The following is a 13,541-nucleotide window of genomic DNA, read 5'->3' as shown; positions in this document are numbered from 1 at the left end:
AGTGGCACTAAGAATAACACCCAAATTCTTACTGTATCAAGATCAACTGGCTAACCAGTGGACTTATGTAGTTGAATCTTCTTTGTCCCACTAGGTGTGCCAAAAAATATTGTCACAAAGGTTTGCACCCATGTCCAAAGTTTTTACCTAAGGAAAACCTTGTGAAACATGAAAATAACCTCCAAGCTATGGGACTTGAACTGTGAGGTTGAGTCTTCGGAGAAGGCCGACTTCCCTTACTATTAGGGTGCACCTGACTACTCTTGGAGAGGAAAAGGGAGAAGGAATACATGAAAGAAAATCTACCTACTCTAACCTAAGGGGGCGATGCACCAAAATAGAGTGTTCAAACCAATCTCTGCCCATACATGCACTATTGAACCATCATGACACCAAAAGATATACACATTTAGACTTGCTTTAATCTAACAACAAAATGCAGATTAGTAAACCCAAATGAATGACATAAGGAAAGAGAAGATTCACTTATATATCATTCATAGGCCGAAAGAGATACGGTCATGCAAGATTGCAGATGTCCATAATACATCGATGAGAGGCAAATAGTTCTTGCACTTTACATCAATGGCTAAAGGAGATAAGGAAAAATTTCATATAGTTTAGAGGCAAAGGGAATTTATAGTGAAATTGTAGAGCAATATCAGAGAAGTCAGAGAAAAGTTGACCAGAACAAAATCTACAAAAATTGGTTTTATAGTTTAGGCATAACTGAGATGTCCTCTAATTGAAGTTACTCCACAACCACCACCATTAAGTCTTACATAGAATAATTGTGCAGATCTAGGGTAAATCCAAACTTGGTATGGTATGTCACTATTGGTCCATTTGAAGTCGAGTAATAAAAAGGATATCATGACCTTTGATGTAGAATTAGATTAATATCCCTTGGAAGATTACAATTCCCTTTATCCCTTCTTTAACAATATTGATAGAGTTCAACTTTTGGTAGGAAAATAATTTGTTCATGATGATGTAGCAGAAGATCATTGGATGAATGCAATAGATGACTATGATATCTATATTAGGGATTATTGTAGGATGATTCTATATCTAGAAGGAAGTTCCTTGAAGATAAAGATCCCACTAAAGGCTACCTAATGAGACACTCAATAGGTCATATATCCCTTGTACAATTATGAAAAGCTATTTGATAGGCCAATTATAAATGTAGAGGTTGATAGGGTAGAGAATGTAGATATCAATCATAGGGTGAGACACTTGGCAAGGGCTACCCTAGAAGAGAGGAGGAGAAGCTCCACCATCATGCTGCCATATATTCCCAGGCAACCTATTGAGGTTACAACTTCAAAGGATGAGCAATACTAGTGGATGGAAGAAGAAGAGGGGTCTGGAATAGATATTTTCAAGATGTCTAATTTAAACTTTATGCTAGTAGGGACTGAAATGGTAGGTGATAAAATATGAGATACACCCATGAACCAAAATTTAGGAGAGAATTGGAATCAAATGCCACCCCTACCAAAAGGGTCTTTGGGTACCTCACCACCATCATTTCAGGATCTGTCATTTTTGGACAAAGGCTTAGCCACTCCCCTCCCTCCTATCACTGATGAAGAAAGAGAGGTGTATCAAGAGGATCTAGAATAGGTGAATGACTGAATACTTAGTTTGCAATCATTTTCATTCACATGAAAAATGTGAATAGTGGTTATCTAGAGTGGAGATGGTACTCATTGTGGGGTAAAACTTAGAAAAAAATTTGGTCCTCAACTTGTTGGATCCATTCCACATCAATGCAGTCATCATAGACCATTAGGAGCCAATTCTTTGTGCCAACATGTAAAGAACCTTATGATTGTGAGGTTTACAAAAAGCATGAAAATAGGTGTGAAATTATACATTAGTTGTAGAAAAAATGTGAATATTCCACCCTCGTAAAAATGGATTAGGATTGGAAATTTCCCAAAAGAAATTTCTATCATGAATGTGTGAGCTACTTGGTGATGAAATACCCAAAAAAATCTAGAATTACCAATTTCAATTGAGAAAAGTTAATGCAAGAAAGGACATTTATTAGGTTTCATTATTATCTTCTTCATAATAGTCATTTTATTTACATACATTTGTATTAGACCCACCTTCTACTTTCTGTAGATGAACTCAATGGTAATTTCTTGGTTAATATATAGATGCCTTGAGGCCCAATTTAGATATTGTTACCCAATCAAGAGACATCCACATGTGAATGTATGAAGCTTAAATTTCACACCAATAATTATTTTATTGTCACAATTTACCACATTTCATAATATCCTTTTTGAAGATTAGCCATGCTCAATAACTATTTAAATTGTAAGTAACTTTAAAATCATAGGAAGTGGTACAGGGGCCCTAAGTCCTAAATAAAGCAGTCAAAGACTAAGGAGGAGAGTATAGGAGGTCAATAAGTGTCAATAAGTGTCCAAGATGACACAATATAGTTTAGGAAATCTCATCATTCATTTTTGGCAAGTTGTTTACATGTTGTAATAAGATTATAGACAAGTCAAAGGGTGGTCAACAATTGGTCAAATATTGAGAGTTGACCAAAAATATTATTTTAATGTTTTATAATATTTTTACATATGGTGGAATAATTTATAGGAATTTCAGGTCTTTGGTGTGAAGTTTGAGTAAAAGTTATAAAAAATGCAAATATTGCAATAAAAGTTGTCATGCAACTTTTTGCAATTTTTCTTACAAACTGGAAGTCTGATAGTTAGTTTTATTGTGGGTTGAATCTGAAGTTAGGAAGTTGTTAGTTCAAGTTGTTTGACCTATATATTGAATGTTTTGAACCTATGAAGAGGTTATATTCAATAGTAGAGCTTTGAAAATGAAATTGCACATCTTTTTGGTGGGAAAAGCCTTGTACAATTTGATGATACCTTTCTAAATCTTTTTTACAAAACGATAGTAAGTTTTTAATTATATTTTTTTGAAATTTAACTTTTTTAATATTGGTGAAAGTAATTTTTTTTTTTCTCTAGTTGGAGAAGGCTGTTTTAGATTTAGAATTATTTTAGTTTGTTGGTTACCCTACCCTACAGTTAGGGTTTGAATGAAAATAATTAATCTCTTCCATTTCCCTTAGTGAAAATACTTGGTGATGGGTGTGTAGAAAGGTTTTATGATGTGGAATATGTTCTTGGCTTGAATCTTTCCAAACTCCACTTGATTGTGGTATTATATCTACATTTGTGTCTATATAATTTTTCTGCTCAATGTGTTGGCACTCTTAAATCGTATTACAAAGGTCAAGAAATAGATCCTAGATTGATGATATTTGGTAGATAGTAAGGTGACATAGTTTCAAGAATTTTGGAAGAATAAAACTTGGGGTTGGTTTCAAGTTTGGGAGACTATAAACTCAAACTATGATTTTAAGCATAAAAGTCAAAAAAACTAGGGCTCGAGGGTTAATGGGTTAGAAATAGTGACCTAGAACCCATCTTTGGGATTTGGATATGTCTTTTTATGTTATATATAGTTATAAAATTTATTTGAGGGTTTTTTTGGAACTTCTTTGAGGTAGGTGATATTTTGGATGTAATGGGGCTACTAGGAAAGAGACCCTATTAGGCCTACTAGTATAACTTGCAGTTTTGACTTAGGAAGACACCTAAAACCTATTAGCTGGTCATGAATCTTGGTGGAATATTGGAGATGGATGTATTGGTATGTATGGAATCTTGAGATCCTAGAAGGTGCAATGGAGTGAGGTGTGTGAGAGTTTTTTTCCCTTGTTGAAGGCTTTGGGCTACTTGGAAGATTTGGAAAGGATTGATAGGGTGAAGTTGGTGTGTGGAAGAGAGCAGTCAACTCTACCCTATTCTTTAATAGGTCCTAGGAAGGGATAGAAGGATATCTTATAGGAATTACACCTCTTACTTACATCATAAGTGGTATTAGAGCCTAGCTTGGAGCTTGTAGTGTGCATGTTTGCACTTGATCAATGTTCTACATTAGGGATAGAAAAAATGGTGACAAATGTGAAATTGGCCAAGGAACTTCAAGAGGAGAAATATGAGAATCATAAGTTGAAAGATAGGTTATTATAGTTGGAAAGAGAGATAGTAGTAGTAGATAAAGCTATTGATAATATTGAGGAAGACCTCAATAAAGGTGAAGAAGAGACATATAAAGAGGAAAAGAAAAATGTAGATGCTGAGTATGACAACATGCTTGTTGATTAGGTAGTATTCATAAAGGCCATAGAGACCTTTGGGAATAAATCATTTGATACTCCTATTTTTAGAGGAAAGATGGACCCTGATGCTATTATGGATTGGATAGAGGCTCTTGAGAGTCACTTTCTGTGTCACGTAATAATGAAAAGGAAGAAGGTGAGACTAGCTCAATCAAGGATGAAAGGGGAAACACTAACATTGTGGAATTTTATTTATGAGAGATTCAAAGAAGGAAAGAGCATAACTACCTCTTGGAAGGTAATGTCTAACATGATCAGAGATACTTATATCCTAGAGGACTATGAAGTTTAGTTATACATGAGAAGGAAAATCTAAGGCAAAAGGAGCTAACTATGAGTGCATACATTGAGGAGTTTCATAGACTCTACATTAGATCAAGGATGGTAGAGATAGATGGTGTAAAGGTAGCTAGATATGTGATTGGTCTGAGGTATAACATACAAGAGGAAGTTGCCATCGTATACCCTAATACAATAGCAAAGTGTTTTCAACTATCAATAAAATTGAAAAGAAAATAAAGAGAAGACAAGAAAATATTAGCAGGGGTAGACGAGGAAGAACTAATAAACAAAGGGGAAAAGGAAATTTCCAAAGGAGGCTAGATGAAAATCAACAAAATAGTGAAAGTGGTAATAGAGGTGAGAAAAAATAAAGAGGAACTAAGGATTTAGAGGGTAGAGGAGGCCATTTAATAGGGGTACAGGTTATGAAGGTGGATAAGGAAGGGGACATGTAACCATTAAGTATTACTCATGTGGGTAACTAGAGCATACAATGGATCAATGTCCACTCAAGAACACAAATACCCCTAATTAAAATAGGGATAGGAGAAATCAATTGGCAAGGATGGGTGAATCTTGTTGTAGTAGCAGTTCTACACAAGTTGGGAGTGCATCACATTTATTTGATGGGGGAAAATATGATGTTAAGAAGGACTATGCTGAAAGTACCTTTGAAGATAGAGCCACCACAAATTAAATCCTTGTTTATGACTCAAGGTAAGGCATATGGAAAATTGTGCAAAATAATTGTTGACTTTGGATCAATAGAGAACATTGGATCCTTAGAGATTGGTGATAAGTCTAAACTCAAGAGGCTACCACATGTGGCTCCCCATAAAATTTCATAGTTAAATAAGAACCATAGTTTTATAGTTGAAAAACAAGCATGGGTAGAATTTGAACTTGGAGAGTATAAGGATAAGGTGCCATATGAGATCATTCGTATGGATGCATGTCATTTGATCCTAGGAAGAGCATGGCAGTTTGATGTAAAGGCTCAACATAATGATGAAAAGAATACCTATTTGATAGAGAAGAATGGTAGACAATTAAAGATGGATCCTTTACCTAATCATATGGTGAAGGAAAAAGATGATGGAGTAGTCAAAATGATTAGAGGTAAGGAGATATTATAGATGAGTAAAGAAGATGATTTTCAAGGGTATGCTCTTATTGATAAGCCAAAAGAGGAATTTAGAAGTAAAGAACCAATAACTACAAAGGTTGAAGAGGAGAAACTTGAATCTTTACCACCTGTCAAAAGAATAAGTAATTAGATTGACTTAGTTATTGGTGCAAGCTTGCCTAACAAGGCTGCCTACAAGCTCACACAATAGTAGAATGAAAAGGTAAGTAGACAAGTTGTGGATTTGTTGAATAAATGATTGGTGAGGATAAGTTTGAGCCCATGTGCATGTCCATCAGTTCTAGCACCCAAGAAGGATGGAAAATAGAGGCTTTGTGTGTAAGGATACTAAGGTGCAAAAATAGCTTCCTACACTAATCTCTTAAGGAAAGTATTGTGCAAATTCTTATTAAATCCTTACAATTTCAGATTTTATATTATGTAAACAATAATATTGTAGTCAACCATGAATAAAAAAATAGATAGAGAAATAATAAAACATAAACACAAAGATATGTCGGTGGGGAAAAACCTTTCGGTAAAACAACCCCACCCTTACAAAACCTGCATAATGTATTATCTTCAACACAAAGGTTATGACATGCTTGTAGTGCAAGTTCTTTAAGGAAATAGAAGACTTATCCAGTAGCTACCAATAATACACTACTCATACTCTGACTCAACTATCTACAACCCTCGAAGTGCTTATATAATGTACTTAGGGAATGTTTTAAAGATAAATCTTACGCATCATAGGAATCTGTCATAACCATTTTAGTTATGATTTTCTTGCTCACAATTAAATCTTATAAAGATACCTCTTATGCATCATAGGAATCTATCATAGGAATTTTTCATAGGAATCTTTCATAGTTCAAGATATTGACACATGCAAGTGAAGTGATACATCAACATGCCAACTAGACATGTATACACACATTTAATTATATTATTTGCAAAAAAATAAATTTATAAAATAAATAATAAGAATAGGAATTATCCAAGGTTCAGAGACCTTATTCCTAACATTCCCCTACTTGTTGAACACCTTATAAGAGCAACAATAACATAACAAAAACTAACTGCTATAGGCCAAAAGGCCCATTACTCTAAAGACCATTTGAACTTCTCTATGTCTACTAGTTTTGTTAATGCATTCGCAACATTCTTTATAGTATCTACCTTCTACAAATTTACCTTTTCATCTTTGACCATAGCTCTCATAAAGTGAAACTGCACATCAATGTGCTTAATTTTGGCATGGAAAGTTAGATTCTTTGCTAGGCAAATAGCACTTTAATTGTTGCAACGAATAGTAATCTATCTTGCATTAACACCAATATTAGAACATAATCTCCTAATTTAAATAGCTTCCTTACAAGCATGAATAGCATCCATGTACTCATCTTCTATAGTGGACAAAGAAACCCTAATTTATCACTTACTCATCCAGCTGATGGAACCAGGAAACATAGTGAATACATAAGCACTGGTGGATCTCCTACTATCAATATCACCTACCCAATCTAAATCCACAAACTCATGAATACAAACTAAATGTAAAGTTTGAAAAGAGTTACCGTGATAAAAAATGGAGTAATCTGATGTACCCCTCAAATATCTAAATACTCCCTTAACTACATCCCAATGCACCCATCTAGGATTAGCTATAAACCAGCTTAGAACTCCCACTACTTGGGCAATGTCTAGTCTAGGATAGACCATAGCATACATAAGACTTCCAAATATGCTAGCATAAGGTACTTTACTCATGTCCTCCAACTTACTAGAATATTTTGGACAATCATCTATAGATAAATTTGTTCCCATAGAAATAATAACACACAATGGTCTACAATCTGCCATGCTAAATCTTTCCAACATAGACTTCACATACTTACTCCAACTCAACCAAAGTTTTTTGTTAGACCTATCTCTATTGATTTCCATACCCAAGATGTACCTTGCTGCTCCAAGATCTTTCATCTAAAATTGTGCTAACAACTAATATTTAAAATTAGAAATCATACCCTTACCCTTCCCAAATAGCAACATATCATCAACTATAAGAATTTTCCATAGGGAAAAATTCACCCAAGATCAAAGAATTCAAGCAGAAGCACAATAGTAGACTAGAAAGAGTATGATCAGAATAAAAATATGTATTCCATTCAATGTGAAAGTACACTAGGAATGCCTATAAATAAAGGCCTCTAGAATGCTTGTGGAATGCATAGGAATCAACAACATGATAAGTCATACAATTAGGCACATGTCCACTAGATATGGGTTATCCTCTATTAAGCACATGAGTAAGTGCAATGATGAGAGGATAAACCTACAAAGGTGTAGCATGCAAAATAATGTTGTAGACACCATTAGCTAAATTAAGAGTACGTATAAATATGTTGTCTACATGAAAACTCAGTTAATTATGCAAACTCCAGTGTTGTAGACACCATGTGCTGAATTAGAGTTGCTTAAACCAATGTTGTCAACATGACAACTCATAAGATTATAAAAACTCCTAAGTTTCTCACCTAAGAAATAATAAAATAATGCATTAACCTAAGTAAACTTAAGTAAAGTGTAATAAGTAAATACTTATTTACACCAACACCCCCACTTAAGTGGAACTTAGGGGAATGCACTTAAGCTTATGAAAGCTAAAATGAAATGCATGATGGGTCCTAGCTACTAAGCCATGTTAGGTATCCATGTACATAATGAAATGCAATCTCTCATAAAGTGGAGAAAGAGGGAAAACCTCATAGGAAAAACCCTCCCCAAAAAAGAGAGATGAGAAAATAAAATGCATGGATGGATGGAGTAATCAAGACCCCCCATTATGAAATACATCAAGCATATACAATAAAGAAATATGAGAAGAATACAATCCCAAAAGAGGAAAAGGTCCCCTGACAAGAGAGAAGAAGAAGAGAGACAAGATAGTCCCACCCAAGGTCAAAGAACTCAAATGAAAGCACCATAGTAGAATAGAAAGAGTATGACTAGAATAACAATATGTATTCCATTCAATGTGAAAGTACACTAGGAATGCCTATAAATAAAGGCCTCTAGAATGTTTCTAGAATACATAGGAATCAACAACATGATAAGTCATACAATCAGGCACATGTCCACCAAATATGGGTTATCTTCCATTAAGCAAAAAAGTAAGTGCGATGATGAGAGGATAAACTTACAAAGGTGTAGCATGCAAAATAATGTTGTAGACACCATGTGCTAAATTAGGAGTATGAAAAACAAACCTGAAATATCTACTATGTAGTCATCCCCTATTGCTAGAGCTTGAAGACAAAGTGTACCCTATTGTGTTGGACCTATCATTGTGGCTATGTATGCATGTGGAATGTGCTAATGAGGTGACCTCTCTCTACATCTATCAATAGGATCCCACAAATTTGAGTCTATTGAATCAATATTCTTGGTGTCACTATCAATTTCCATAGTGTATGAAGTGTAGAGAAGATTAGAGGATAAGCTAGGTGAAATTTCCTCAAAGTCTAACTCCCTCTTTATAAAAATCTCATGAGTCTTAGGATCCATAAGTTTATATGCCTTAATACCATCTTCATATCCAATGAAAATACAAGGCCTAGGTGGTGGTGCCTTGCATCCCTTGTAAGATATGTCAACCCATGCTAGATAGTTGAAGACTCTAAAGTGTTTCACAACTATTTTTTTGTCACCATGCCTCAAAAGGAGTCTTACCATCTAAAGCATTATGAGGAGACCTATTAAGTATGTGAGTGGAATTTCTAATGGCTTTGACTTCAAGTGTTGGATCAAGAGACTTGGCTTATATCATGCAACTTGCCATGGTTTTAAGAGTTTGTATCCTTAGTGATGCAACATTTGTCTTATGTGGATTGAATGTAGGTGGATTCTAAAGATCAATACCCTCAAGTTTGAAAAAGTCTTTAAGTCTTGTGTTCACATATTTTCTTTCATTGTCCATCCTAAGAACTTTGATGGCTTTCCTTGATTGTTTTTTGACATGACTCTTGAAGGCTAGAAAATTGTCCAACACTTCATTCTTATGATGAAGAAAGTAGACCCATGTGTAGTAGGAAAAGCCATCAATGAAAGTAAGTAGTGACCTTGGATGACTGATATGACTACAAAAGGACTTGCTAGTACCATGTGAACAATCTAAAGAAAAAATGGTGCTCTTGAAGACTTCCCTTTATTTAACTTCTCCTCTAGATGGATATCCACTAAACATGTTGAACATTCACCATGGGAAAACTTGATTGTAGGTAGACCTTTGACCATATTGTTTGAGCAAAGTTGCTAAAGATAGTGGAAGGAAAGATGCACATACCACTCATGGCATACTTTGGTTTTTGAATTGGATTAAATCAACAAGGCTTGTGAATGAGACTTGGGCATAAAGTGGGAGAAAGAATAAAACATTGTGTCATGATTAACTTTCCCCACTGCAACCAATGAATAATCTTTTAGAGTGCACACCATTACTAAATCTAGAAGAAACTCAACTTTATTGCCATCTCCAAGGTGAGTGATTTGGTAAATTGAGAGGAGATTAGAACTTAGGTTTGGAACATAGAGAACATCTTTGAAATATCCATTTTCCATCTCCACATTTCCTTTCCCTTCAACTTCCATTTTTGTAACATCTCCTATAAAGATGTGTGGTACCCTAGACTTTTTCAATGATGAAAAGTTTCCTTTTGAAGAACCCATATGATATGAGTCACCTGAGTAAACAATCCATTCCACTGAAGAACTTGAGTTTTCCATAAGTGCTTGCCCTTTGCCCTTTAAATCTAAAGAAGATAATCCTTTTTCATTAAAAGTATTAGGCAATGGAACATTATGTTAGTTAACTAATAAATTTTTTTATGATAACACTCATGTTCATCATGACCCAACTTCTTGCAAAAAGCACACTTTTTCTTCTCCTTATTAGTGTCCCCCTTCTTGTTTGAATTTGAGGAAGACTTGCCTTGTTGATTTGATGATGGTGTTGTCTTTTCTACATCCTCTTGTGTGTTTTTTCCACTTCTTCTTCTTTCCCTTCCCTTTATATGAATTTTGAGAACCCTCATTATTGGCCATCACTACCTTATACTTGGATGACTTGAGAAGCCCCATTGATTGAAGTTTTTTTCTTCTTCATCCAACAGTATAGCATAGTGACCAAAAGAGACTTTCTAATAGGTAGAACCTAATGTAGTCTTTGAGGAGTTATAAGAAGAATGAAATGTGGAGTACTCAGATGGCAGCTTATTATGAATGCGATAGATTAAGTAATCATCTTTAATAGGAATCCCACAATCATCAAGCTTGGTTCTTAATTCATTCAACTTTATGATAAAGTCCTGTATGGAATCAAATATAGAATTTGATAAAATCCAAATCCACAACTTGTCAAGATCACCTACATGAAAATAACCTCTTCAAGGGAAACCAAGAAGGAAGAGGTGGAGCTTGGGAAAACTATAAAAAAACTTGAGAGAGAACATATTGCAAAACAAAGAAAATGTATTTAAAATGAAAAATGAGATGTGAGATACAATGAGAGAGCCTTAATATAAAGGCCTCATGGAAGCTTATAGAACAAGTTGGAAAGTGGTAGAAAATAAGGTTGACAACTAAGCATCCACAAAAAGGTGGAACATGCTAGAAGGGAACAAACTCTCATATTTTCAACAACTCATCACTACAACCATTAAATGAATGCATTAACCTAAGTAAAATTAAGTAAATAAAATAAATAATAAATAATTAATTACTTACTCCAACACCCCCCTTAAGAGAAACTTAGGGGAATGCCTTAAGCTCACAAAACTAAGATGAAAATGTAGAATGGGTCCTGGCAACAAGGCCATGTTAGGTACCCATGCACTATACAAAGAAATGCAACCTCTGAAAATGGGGAAAGAGGGAAAACCTCATTGAAAAAATGCTCCCCCAAAAAGAGGTAACCTAGTGAAGGACTGAAGAAGCCTCCAACTAAAGGAATGTCCCAGAAAATAAGAAAAAGAAGTGATCATAAAGAGCATCACTGAAGCATGAAGAAGCCACAAAATCTACCATCAAATAGAAACTGCTGATCTAAAGAACCTTTATGGAAGAAGAAGGCACAAACCAAGTGTATCTATATAGTAGATGATCCATCTCACCAAAATGCATAGCTAGCTAGCCACTACAATCGCCTCATATTTAAGATCAACTGCTGAATACATAGCTCACATTATCAAATCATCAAACCAAGGGTGCATTAGAGTAACAAAATAACCCCCTCTTAATGCAGATAGGGTGAGATGACATGAAACTAAGAAGGTGGCCCAATATCCTTTGCAAATAGAACCAAGAATGATGAGAGAGGGGAAGAGGTAAAAACACTTATAAAGACATGATCACATTGATGCTACATGGGAAAATAAAAGGAAGAAGGCCAAAAATAACAAACAACTATTGCCCCCATGGTGCTTTATAAAAATAGTGCAAGTAAAACTGTCTCAAAATAATGTTCATGAACCCAAAATGTAAGAATGGCACTTTATCTTAGTATACTTATCTTAGTATACATAAAAGTGCTTATAAATGATGCCTACAATGATTAGAAAAGAAAAAAATCTCACACAAAAGATAGTATAGCCCAAATCAAAAGATCTGATACCATGAAAATGATCCTCGAGCCTGGAACACCCAACATATCTACCATAGAGAAAAAATGCCAAAAACATGATAGAAAGAGCATGGTGTAGAATTTGAAGGAAATGATAACATATCTAAAAAGATAATATTTTCAAAAAATATAATGTTTTCAAAAAATGGACATGAGACAGAAAAGATATGCATGCCAGAGTCAAAAATAGAACTTTAGAATTTAACTACAAAATTGAGCAAATAAACTGCATTAAAACCTAAAATTACCTACACCAATGTCTCCATCTTAGAACTAGCTTTCCAAGGCTTCTTTTAGATCAAAAAAATACTTCCGTATGCTCAAGTTATGGCCAAAAAATTGAAGTAGGTCAAAAGGGACCTCAAAGAACCTGGCAGGGGTGCTGATGCAAGATGATGTCATGCTGATGTCAGTAATTTGATACTTTAAATTTGATGGCCTAGGGGCTATCGAAGCAAAAAAATAAGTCTCATAGCATACCACATGGTAGTGCCATGTGGATGCCACATGGCAAGGTGGTGATGTGGTGATGTGGTAGATGCCAACATGGCATTTGTGCCATGTGTCACCACTAAATTTTTTTTACCTCTTAGAGCTCTGTCACCAAAATCATAAAATTTTATATGAATCCTAACTGCAAATAGCATTTTAGATTCAATGGTAACATTCGTTTGGCCCCGAAGTGCTTAATAAAATTGCTTTTCCCTCAGATTGAAGAAAAATGCATAAAAAACTAGGGTTAATGTCTCCAAATCATTGCTTTGAAAATACTTTAGCCAAGAAGTAGTAGGGAGACTCTGATACCATATAGGAGTTGATAAAATCCAACCCCACAGCTTGCTAAGATCACCTGCATGCAAATAAACTGTTGAAGGAAAACCAAGAAGGAAGAGGTGGAGCTTGGAAAAACTCTAAATGAACTTGAGAGAGAACATATTGCAAAACAAAGAAAATGTATTTATAATGAAAAATGAGATGTGAGATACAATGAGGGAGCCTAAATATAAAGGCCTCATGAAAGCTTGTAGAACAAGTTGGAAAGTGGTAGAAGACAAGGTTGACAACTAAGCATCCACAAAAAGGTGGAACATGCTAGAAGGGAACAAACTCCCATGTTGTCAACAACTCATCACTACAACCATTAAAGGAATGCATTAACCTAAGTTATCTTAAGTAGATAGAATAAATAATAAATAAATAATTATTTACTCTAACAGCAT

Source organism: Cupressus sempervirens, chromosome 4 (assembly GCF_028749045.1).
Source record: "Cupressus sempervirens isolate cs-2001-9-10 chromosome 4, ASM2874904v1, whole genome shotgun sequence".
In the NCBI taxonomy this organism is placed as follows: Eukaryota; Viridiplantae; Streptophyta; class Pinopsida; order Cupressales; family Cupressaceae; genus Cupressus; species Cupressus sempervirens.
This window is presented reverse-complemented; position numbering follows the sequence as displayed.